The sequence below is a fragment of the Pinus tabuliformis genome, chromosome 3_2, assembly GCF_031772625.1.
Source record: "Pinus tabuliformis cultivar Carrire ecotype Pingquan chromosome 3_2, CPIR1, whole genome shotgun sequence".
Classification (NCBI taxonomy): domain Eukaryota; kingdom Viridiplantae; phylum Streptophyta; class Pinopsida; order Pinales; family Pinaceae; genus Pinus; species Pinus tabuliformis.
Genome location: NC_142302.1, coordinates 143490284 through 143502370, shown reverse-complemented (window position 1 = coordinate 143502370; position 12087 = coordinate 143490284).

The following is a 12087-nucleotide window of genomic DNA, read 5'->3' as shown; positions in this document are numbered from 1 at the left end:
TCAAAAGGATTCAAAATCTATCAAATGGACGTAAAGTTAGCATTTCTGAATGGGAACTCAAGGAATAAGTCTACATGGAGCAACCATAAGGGTTTAATCTAGCAGAAGGAAAATACTTTGTTTGTAAGTTGAAAAAGGCATTATATGGGTTGAAACAAGCTCCTAGAGCTTGGTACAAAAGATTGGATCACTATCTACAACAAAAAGGCTTCAATAAGGGGGTGGCAGGAAGTAATCTCTACATGAAGATGGATGAGGATAAGTTACTAGTCACTCTTGTCTACGTTGATGATCTGATTTTTGCTAGTAATAATGATGAGATGAACCATGAGTTTGCTCAAAATATGTCACAAGATTTTGAAATGTCGATGATGGGAGAGTTATCTTACTTCCTTGGACTACAAGTATCTCAAACCACGACAGGCATGTTCATATCTCAAGCAAAGTAGCTTAAAGACATGCTTAAAAGATATGGAATGGAAGATTGTGCACCCATGAGCACACCTATGACCACAGATTGCAAATTAAGCAAAGATGATGAATCTCCTCCGGTAGATGCAACTCATTACAGGTCAATAATTTGAGCCCTCCTATACTTTACTGCTACGAGACCTGACATTATGCAAATAGTAGGAACGGTGGGAAGATTTCAATTAGCTCCTAAGAAATCCCATTTGTTGGCTGTAAAAAGAATTCTCAGATACTTGAAAGGAACTCATGATTTTGGTCTTTGGTATCCTAAGAGTTCAACTCTTACTGTGACTTCATACACCGATGATGATTGGGCCGGAAGTGTTGATGATTGAAAAAGTACTAGTGGAAATGCATTCTTCCTGGGAGATTGTCTAGTATCTTGGCTCAGAAAAAAACAAACATCCATATCACTATCTACAGCTGAAGCTGAGTATATAGCTGTTGCAGATTGTTGTACTCAAATATTATGGATGAAGGAAGCTTTGAAAGATGTCAACATAGGTACCAATCAACCAATAACCATCTATTGTGATAACACAAGTGCTATCAGTCTCAGCAAAAATCCAGTGATGCACTCAAAGACCAAACATATACCAATCAAGTATCATTTCCTTTGTGAACAAGTAGCTGAACAAAACATCAACTTGGAATATATCAATACTAAGGAGCAGATAGCTGATATTTTCACAAAACCTCTTCCTTGAGAAGCATTTGAACATCTTCACCAAAAGATGGGGGTTATTTCTCTAGCATCACATTAAGTTGATTCATAAAGATGTTGCATGACAGGGGGAGTTCTTGTGCACCATTTTTTGCCATTGATGTCAAAGGGGGAGAGAAGAAGAATATTGCCATCAATGACAAAGGGGGAGATTGTTAATCTAGGTTGTCATTGATGTCAATATAGTAGTGTTTGTGATGGAAAATTCCTTAATACTTGATGTTGCCTATTGATGCCCATTGATCTTGATACTGCTCATGGAGGATCCAAGGATTGAATACAGACATAATAGAAATAGTGGAACCTAGGAGGAAAGATAATAGAAACCATTAGAAGAGAAAGAGAACGAGTAAAGAGGAGAAGCCACCATGAAGCCAAAGAGTAATATGAAGAGTTTATCAAAAGCCATCAAAGAAGAAAGTTATTGGAGCAAGAGAAGCAGGTTATCACATATGCCCAAGGGTAAGTGTTATCGAAAGAACAAAGAGCAAGAACGATATCAGAGGAGTAAAGAAGAAAACATCGGAGGAGTAGAGCTATTGGAAGAGGAGCCATAACGGAGGAGTTAATAGTGTTATCAAAGGAATTATATCGGCCGCTTTATTACCTGTTACTACTCGAATTCCCCGATTGCGATTTGACCTGCGGACCTGACTGCTCCAATAGAACACGCCCTAATGTAATATCGCATCCACCTCGTCGGAAGTCATATCACCAGTCTTAAAGGAATGTCACACTAAAACTGCGACTGTGATAATACATGTGGACCCGAATAGGTTATAGTAACAGCCCTAATATAACATCGCATCTGCCATATCGCAAGTCTTATAGGGTTTTCATGGTAAAACCTCTGATCGCGATATTATTACGGACCCGCTACACCATTATAACATGATTTAATATTATATCGCATCAGCTTCGTCGGTAGTAAGGGAATCGACTATATCGGAAAACAAAGCATGAGCACGACGTGTAAAACATCTTATTTTCATGAAGTTGCGATTGCGATTGAGGTGATGACATTGATGTGGGACCTCCATGTGGGTATAGCCTCTCCTATGTGATTTCCGTAAATAACAAGTCTATTGGATGAATATTAAAAAAAAGGACCTCTCTGATATAATTTTAATATGCGATATCATAAGTCGGCCTCTCTTCCAAATGAACGTGTCTTTTGATTATTGGTGAACATCGTATAAAAATGAGTTAAAACACTTTAGTTCTGAGCATCTATCTCGGGCAGAAAAATAGAGCATAAAGAATTTCACAACTCGTGAACTTGAAGATACAGAGAAAGCCGAAGATCGAGAAGTCGAAGGTCAAGAAACCAAAGGTTGAGCGAATGAAAGTGAAAGTTGAAGGTCTAGCAGAAGAAGAAGGAAGCTGAAGGTTGAACATTCTATTGACTGGGTTATTATTGAAAAGCTCGAACTTATGTTTGACAGTGATTTTAGATATCAATTCAAAAGGACGCTCTGCGGATCTAAGAAGTTTATCTGAGTATGAACAGGGTTGTTTTTAATTGAATGCACAATATGAAACTGCGACAGACACTCCTCTAAAGAAATCATTCTTGAAGCAATTACTCCTGAAGCCTCACTCCCGAAGTAGTTACTATGACAATTAGGATTGAGGGTTGAAACAAAGAGTTGTCTTTGTGTAAAACTTAGTGCAGTTCATTGTAGACACATTGAAGCTGTGTGGAGACTATTGAAGACCACGATGTATTAGTCATCATGATGTGACTTGGATTTGGTGCTCCTAAATCCAAGGTTGGTGCCTTGACAAGATAGGGTCGAAGCCCTTGGGGTTGGTGCCTCAGAATTAGAAGGATTGGTGTCCTTGGAGTTGGTGCTCCTAAATCCAAGGTTGGTGCCTTGACAAGATAGGGTTGGTGCCCTAGAGGTTGGAGCCTCACAAAATGTCCAAGTTGGTGCTTGGCAACAGTTTGGAGCCCTATATATATTGTACCTGATTTATTGTAAATATTATATTAATAAAAGCATTTATTCCTATTATTCATTTTTTGTTCTAAATATAAATGATTTAACTGGTAAAAATAACAATTGAAAAGGAACACTGATTCACCCCCCCCCCCCGCCTCTCAGTATTTCCAACAAGCTTCTTTCACTCCAAAATCCCAGCCACTGAGTTACATTGAGTTTCAAAACACAAATGAAATATTAGAATCTAAAACATATGATGAATTGATGCAGGATAATTCTGTACCATTAAGTTTTGATTCATTTCAGTTTTTGAAGAAAAAATTTGATAATATCTCTGAAGCAAAGAATGACAAGCCTATAGAAAATCATGTAGTCTCATTAGAACGGATGGATAACAAGTTTCAGCAATCTTCTCAGGTTCTCCGTGATCCAATAGTTTATGTTTTGGATGATATATGTAGTCAAAGTCTTTCTCCATTAGCTAGATATGAGCTTAAAAACCAAAATGATAAAAATTTGATCGAGTAGTTGGCTTCATTGTCTTGTTCAACAAGAGTCTCATTACAAAGCTCATCCGAAAATTTACAGTCATATCAGGAAAATTACAAGTCAGAAATTCACGAGAGTAAGGATGAAAATGAAAATTTATATTCATGGTATAAAGACCACCTAGAGAAAAATTACAATTTGTTGGATGAGCTAAATCTCAATGTACATTTTGCCAATTTGTTGCATCCATATGAGAAAAGGATTTTTCTTGTATTTATGGATCATGAGCACATCTTCAGTGAACACTTGGAGTTGCCTATCTTTTGTTTTTTCTACCTACTCAAGGAAAGTGTGAGCATGATTCAAATAAGTATCCATTTGTTGGATTGGTTACACTGGAGGGATCAATTCACATGATTGTATATATATCTTCAGCAAGTTGTCGGTTATCATCAGGGTTTGAAGCTTGGAGTGAAGGTCCTAAGATCCCGATGGTATGTTGCTTTAAGTAAGTTCAATCAGTGTGTTTTTTATAGTCAATTCAATTCAGTTTGTCAGTTAGTTTACAATTTCGAGTTTAAATTTTTATTATTTACTCCATGCCCAATGGATAAGGCTACCTAGTCTACGGTGTTCTTAACACCTCCTAAAGGAGCTGCCCTCCCTAGCTCGAGCCAATGTTAGTGTCTTCCAGTCCAGCGAGTCACTAGTGATCAAATATGCTCTTCCAAGGTTTTTGTTACGGTCTCAAGTCATTTTTTTATCATTTCATTAGGATTTCAAAATAAAAATTTGGTCACTCGCTAGTGTGTCTAGGTCTATTACTTCTCCTTTCAAAAACTTTCGTGTTTTTTTCATTTCCATCACTCATTTGGATGTGCCATCATTGAAAGGTCATCATCATCATCTCAGTCATATCATCATGGTCCTCATTCAGCTCAGTGTCACCATTAAGTAGGGTCAAAGTCATAAAAATCTGTCATTTCATTCATAAATCCAGCAAATGAAGGAGTAGTAATAGGGAATTTGCTCAGAAAAATTATGTTTCAAATTTTAATTTATTTCAAATATGATGTAATAATCTCTAATGTTCCAAAGCTACATTGAATGTTCCAAATCTACATAGTTTTCAAAGAAAAAGTGAAAAACATATGGTGGGCGACACCACCACTATGAAGAAATTGACTTCCACAAGCTATAAAAGACCATCACAATTTGTTTATCTCACTCATTCCATTAACAAAGAGTTGACACTCACCAACAGGCACTTCCTCGGCATTTTCAGGGCCAAAGGATACTCCAAAAAGTGATTCCAAGAAGCTACACTGCGTTTTCAGCAGCCATGCTGCATTTTCAGTCCAAAAGCAATAGAACTTGTTTTCAAGGGTTCTCAAAGGCGAATAAAGTCTTCATCAGTAGTCTACAAGTAAACTAAGGTCCCTTGATACATAATATCAACTTTATTTCCTTGTTTTTATGGTGCATAGCCTCCATTTGTCCCCACGCTACGTTTTTGGCAGTTTTCATAGCTGGGAATGTATAAAAATTCCATAGGCTAAATCCTACACTCATTTCATCCGTTTCCACTTCCCAAAGTTCTCTAACACCCTTACCTACTCCCCTAAATTTTCCTACCCTCATTGCCCTTCCCTAAACCCTTCGTCCTATCCCTCACTTCCCCTGTTTTTCCCACTAGGGTTTTATCTTGCAAACTATCAACAGGGAGGAATAAAAGAAATCTTATAACAAGGGAGGTCAAGTATCAAGGTACTCAACACCCATGAGCTGATGTCCTCCTTACTGTCCAAGCAATGTTTTCAGAATGTAGGGTGTTTAGGGTTTGTGAGAAAGTTCAACAAGTCAAGTATCATCCCAAGTTGAGCAATTTGATTGCCACTAACCTTAAGAGAGATAAGGTCACCGTTGCAAGGGTCAGCTTCACAATTTCAACTAAAGCCATAGTAGAAGCCACAGGGATACCAAACAATGGAGAGAAGTGGTTTAAGAGCCTAGACTTGGATGTGCAAAACTACAAACCCTTTATCAAAAGTCACTACAAAGACACCATTAAGAAATTTTTTCCTTTTGGGAAGCTCTTTGAGAAGTTTGCTCCATTGATGAGGGTCATTATGAAGTATTTTACATGTGAGGGAAGATTTTCGAGATTGTACAAGTATCATGTCAGATTTCTCATGCATTTCAGATGGGTAAAACCGCTTAACCTATCCTTCCACCTCTACAAGATCTTGGCTAAAATGGAAGAGAAGGTGGAGCATAGACAAAGTGATCATAAAACCAGCCTTTTTCACCATGCCCTCATCAAAATAATTTTATTACATCAGCTTTCACAAATTAACATCACTTGGCAAACATTCATTCAGTCAAATGTCTTTTTTGTCTTCTGCTAGTTAGTCTACTAGCCAAAGTACACCATCAACACCATCCAAGCATATGGAGATTGGCTCATCTAGAAAAATTTCAGTCAAGAGGACACCTAGGGATGAGGTGAATCAAACATAACAAAGAGGAAGGAGGATTTTGTTTGCTCCAAACATTGGGGAAGGGGCCAAGCCTACATCAGCAGAACAGGGATCATCATCACAACATGAGGCACCTTTGCAAGATGAGGAGCCATTCCATCTTGACATTGATATAGTAGACTTGAAGGTTAACGAAGAGCATAATATAGTAGAGCAGGTCATCATGGATAAATATGCTGAGATCAAAGAGCTTAAGGACAACTTATCTAAGAACAATTTCATGATTTCATTCCTAGAGCACGAGAATAAGCAATTGAAGGTAAATCAACTACTCTTGAATAAGCATAAGGTTGATGTTAGCAAAGAAGATGTAAAGGAAAAAGAAGTAGTTGACATAGATGATTCAAATGAGCATCAAGAGCAGGTGACAAGGAAGAGGCCAAGGACTAGAGGCCTCCAAAGGGCACTTCAACAACAAAGAGAACAATCTCCACCGAAAGAGCAAATGTCTTCAGATGACATAATTATAGCTGGAATCAATCAAAATAAGGAGTTTTGGCTTGACAAAGTGAATTGTCATTTGGAAAATCTACTTAATAGGGCCAACAGAGACAAAAAATTGCAAGGACACATGGTTTCTCATTACTATACAAGGAATCAAGTCTCCAAATTCAAGATCAAGCAATTGAAGGAAAAACTCAAGGAAATCCTAATCACGAAAAAAGAGAACGTTAAGTTGGATTTGCTTGTTGATGCTTCCCTCATAGCATATCATACCATCTCAAGTATTCATGGAGAAACTCCAGACCAATTTTGAATAAATTTGAAGAAATTTTTGAAAATTGTGAATTTTTGGCAATTTTTGAAACAGTCACTAGGTAAAAAACGTAGCATGCCCCATGCTGTGCTTTTTATGGGGGGCTCCAAATGACAATTTTCTTACATATTTGGATTTTTAATCACTTGTACATCACTTCTAACCCCTGGGAGAAAACTTTTAGCAAGTTCTGGTAGGTGAAAAAAGCCAAAAACCACTCAAAAATCACCTCTCTGCCCTCTTTTTGAAGAGCTCGTTGCGTTTTTGGAGTACTTCTAGGAGAATGAAGTTTATGAGGGCTAGGAGCAACCTTTTTTAGTTCTTTAGTATTCTATCATGTAGCATACATCTATAGCTATCTCCATCATTTTTCAGATCAGGATTTGAACCTCGGGAAGGCCTCCAAAAGTCACTTCTACCAATTTTGTTGTGTTTTCTCTTGGCACGCTGCACTTTTACCTGAATTCGCTACGTTTTTGCCTGAAACTCATGTTTCTCAGTTCTGTCAGCTAGTTTCAATTTTTCATGATGTAATTACTAGTATTTGATGTAATTATGATGTAATGAGAGGTAAATAATCTTGTTAGGGTTGTTTTCATTTAAATTTAGGCCTCATTTATGAGGAGCAGTTCAGTCAAAGTTTAAAAGGAGGATGTGTTTTAACCTCCCTACACATTAGGGATTTGTTGAGCACTTCATGTAATCAATTCCTAAGCTAAAGGATTTGACCCTGAGAGAGGAGAAATAGTTATTTGGTCTATATGTATCTATTTTTCAGTCATTGAACAGGTTGGACATCAGAGGTGGGAACACTTGTAGCTTGTACTTCAACTCTTTATTCAGGAAATCAAAGGAGCAGTTGCAGATATTATCTAAGAATTCATGTGCAATGAGTTTGCGATGATGTATTTTCTTTGTATAGTTTTATATGAATGATATACATCTCTCCTTTCCATATCTTATTTCTTCAGTGATTTTCCTTAAAGGTTATAAGCAAAATTCTTTTCATGAAAGCTCTATTTTGATGGGAATATCATTTTGTGTAATTTTCCTTCTTAATTAATGAATTCATGGTGCACATGCTCATTAAGACCTTCTTACTCTTTCAAACCCTACACTACACCGACAAAACCCTAAATCCATCACAAAATTATTGCTACCTTGCTCCTCCATATATTTGTTGTTGTAACCCTTTGATACTTTGACCTAGCTACCTGGTTTTCATCCCTAATCTAGCATCAAAACCATAAAAACTCAAAACCTACCTGAGCCTAGCATACCTAGCCTAATATTCTTTTACACTCCAGTCATCATTGGTTGTGAGATTTATAGAGAGAGACCTTTCTGGTTTGGCAGGGCTAGCTGCTAAACCCTAAGTGGTTTGAGGTTACCTCTGTCGATCTCCTTTCTTAGCCTTGGGATATTGTGGAGGATAACAAGAGGAGCCTCAGGATGAGCTTCAGGAGTTTGTGGAGCAGCCACATGCCAAGGAGCAGATGTGAGGCAGAATCGAGGTACCCACTCAACCTTAATCTTCCAGAGAGGGGAGAAAGAGAACTAGAGAAGTTGATAGATTGTTGCAGGATGCACACGAGTGTTGGCATTTTGGCACAGATGTGGCGCTATGGTACAGGTGTTGTCCTTGATGGCAACTCACTTTGGTGACAGATCTCAGTTCTAGTGCTCAGAATGAAGGAAATCTTGTATACGCAGGTACACTTTGCCGAAGTCGCGTATACACGCGGTTTATACGTTCCGAAGTCGCGTATGCGTATACACGCACTTTTATGCACATAAAAGCGCGTACATGATGGGAAACTTATTTTTGGTCCGTGGTTGTTAGTCCTTGGAATTTGAACCTTTGGTTGTGGACCATGGTATCTCGGCAGAAGAGTTGAACCCAGGTTTTTGGCCTTTGGTATTGGATTATTATGGTTTTGGCCCGTGGTATTGTGCAAGGCCTATAACTATAAAAGAGGAAGGAGATCATGTGAAAAGGTATCCTCTGAATGATTGAATATCTGATATTGTGATAGATCTGGAATACGGGTGATTGGGTTATGGTGCAGATCTAGATCTGAATGAAGGTGGAACCTGAGCGCAAGAAGGATAAGGACTATTGATGGATCTAAATCTCAAGGCTTGAACATTAGTATCTCTGTATGATTTTGATCTGTTATATGTGGCGCACTCTAGATCTATAAATCTGGGCTAACTAATGTCTGAATGCTTGAAAGAATAAATTATCCTTTATAGATCTGTACGCAGGTTCAGTGAATAGAAGTTGCATATATACGCATTTTCTGTGAATGAAAGACGCGTATACGCAGGTTGGTTATGGTACAGAAGCGTATACTCGCAGGTTGATGAACAGAGAAGTAGCGTATATGTCTTGATTTATTTTCTAGCTGCTTCTGTTTTATTGTTGCAGTGTTCTGGGTTCAGAATTGGTGTTTGATTACAGTTACTGGGTTCTGGGATCAGTGGTCAGAGAAGTGCTTAGCCCTCAATTGGTGAAAAGGAGTTTGGGTTATGAAAAAATTCTTGATGTTTGATTAAAGTTATTTGTGGATCCAGTCTGAAAATTAATGAAACGAGGTCCCTGAAAGCACAGAGAAGGTTGTAGCCTTCTGCAGGTAGGAGCCTGCGTACTAGTATCTCAAGCTAGTACAAGATCTAAGGGGGTTGGAGCTCCCTTCCAGGGAAGCTGGAAAACGAGAGATAGGTGTAGCTCTCTGCAGGTTGCAGCCTGCGTACTGGTAAAGTCTGCTCGAGTACAAGACATTGTAAAGAGAAGTTTCTAATTAAAAAGAAGATAGAGACGAATTGCAGCAGGGGGTTTTCACCCACATTGGGTTTCCTCCTTATATCTTGTGTTCTTGTGTGTGACTGTCTTCTGCTCTGTTTCACTGTTTCTGGTACTTTTTGTGTGCATTTGAATCACAGATTAATAACTGGAATCTGAAAGATAATTCAAATTATAAGTCTGATTTATATACGCGGTTTTCTTTATCTGTAGTTGCGTATATACGCGGTTTGTATTAACTGAAGTAGCGTATATCATCTGGAATTTAAAAAGGAAATATTTGGCTTGATAATACTGATTCACCCCCCCTCTCAGTATTATTTTCAACAATTGGTATCAGAGCAGGTCCTTCAAAGAAGCTTGATCGCTTGAAGGAAGATCATTCATCATGAGCAACTACGAGAGGGAAGCATCAATCAGGCCTCCAATTTTTGATGGGACAAACTTCAATTATTGGAAGGTAAGAGTTACTGCCTATCTTCAATCTCTTGGTACAGAAGTATGGGATATCATAGATACAGGCTACACTTTTCCTTCAGCTACTCCTACAAATGCGGCCGAGAAGAAGAAATATGAAAGAAATGCTAAAGCAGTCAATACTCTGCTAGGATGCTTATCTCAAACAGAATTTGTGAAGGTTATGCAATATAAATCTGCAAAAGAAATATGGGACAAGATTGTCTTGAGCTACGAAGGAGATGAACAGGTAAAGCGTGCTAAACTTCAAACCCTCATAATTCAATATGAGAATCTCAGAATGTATAATGATGAAAGTGTGGCTAACTATTTCCTTCGGGTAGATGAGATTGTTAATTGCATGAAAAACTTGGGTGAAGAAATAAAAGAGGCTATTGTGGTTGAAAAGGTTCTAAGATCTTTGTCCCCCAAGTTTGAATCTAAAGTGTCTGCTATAGAAGAAAAGGAAAATCTACGAACACTTACTATGTCTCAGCTACACGGAATTCTAACTGCTTATGAAATGAGGAAAGGAGGTCCATCTGACAGGAGAGAAGCTACCTTCAAGGCTTCAGGCAAAGGAGAATACTATGAATCAGGACATGGGTCAGAAGAAGAAGAAGAATCAAATTTTGTTAGAAATCTTCAACGGGGTGCTGGACGGTTCAGAGGTAAGTTGCCCTTCAAATGCTTTGCTTGTGGAAGAGTAGGTCACTATGCTGCCAAATGTCCTCATAAGGATAAGATCGACAAGGGAAAGGAACCTATTAGATGGAACAAGAAACAGAACGCAAATAAGAAAAGCTACTACACTCATGAAGATAGTGATGGTCTATCAAATAGTGATGAAGATGAACGAGGTAATGACTATAAACTGTTAATGGCATTTGAAGATGATGATTATATGGATGCTATAGATGTGGATAGCCTTTATGAAGAAATTACTAAACTCAAGAGATGTATAGAAGAAAAGAATATGATCATTGATACTCTACAATTTCAAATTAATGAAAAGGAAAAACATCTTGAAAAATTAGAAGGTGAAATTGTTGGCCTTAGAAAAGAGATTGAGAAAACAAAGGCTATTAATCTTAAATTTGTCAAAGGATCTGAAACTCTGGATGAGATCATCAATGTATAGCGTTCTCCACTAAACAAGACAGGTTTGGGGTATAATGGAGAAACTTCTCAAGCATCCACCTCAAAGAGTTAGCTTGATGCAGCAAGAAGAAATGAGCAAAAGCACAATGGAGATCACCAGGTAAAGCAGGGACGAATTACATCAAGAACAAACAAAGACTATCAGGTAAACCATGGGCAGTCCTTCTTAAGGGTGAACAAAAGCTACAACCAGTCACATGTAAAATCTTCTCAATTTTCTTCAAGAATGGATGACAATAGAAATTACAATCATTTGGCTGGTAGATTTGATAACCGCAGAAGTTTCTTCAATGGACAATGCTTCTCTTGCCATAACTTTGGTCACAAAGTAGCTCAATGTGTCGCATATAAAACAATCATGACTAGAGAGGCTCAAAAGCAAAAAAGTATGACTGGGATTACAAAAAGGACCTATAACAACTTTTCGGCTCTTGAAAATGAAGTTGAATGTTCTATTTGCAATAACTTTGGTCATGAAGATTCTGAATGCAGAAGCAGGTTTCAGCAGACAAAGGAACAAGCCTCAAGCACCAAAACATGGAGAATAAAGGAACCACAAACAGAAAGATGTGGGATAGAATTTTATGCAGAGGGACAGGAAAATCTATGGTACATTGACAGTGGATGTTCGAAGCATATGACATGTGATAAAGAAAAACTTGAGTCATATTCTGCTCTAGAAAAGGGAAAGAAAGTTTCTTTTGGAAATGATACTCCTGCAACTATAAAAGGAAAAG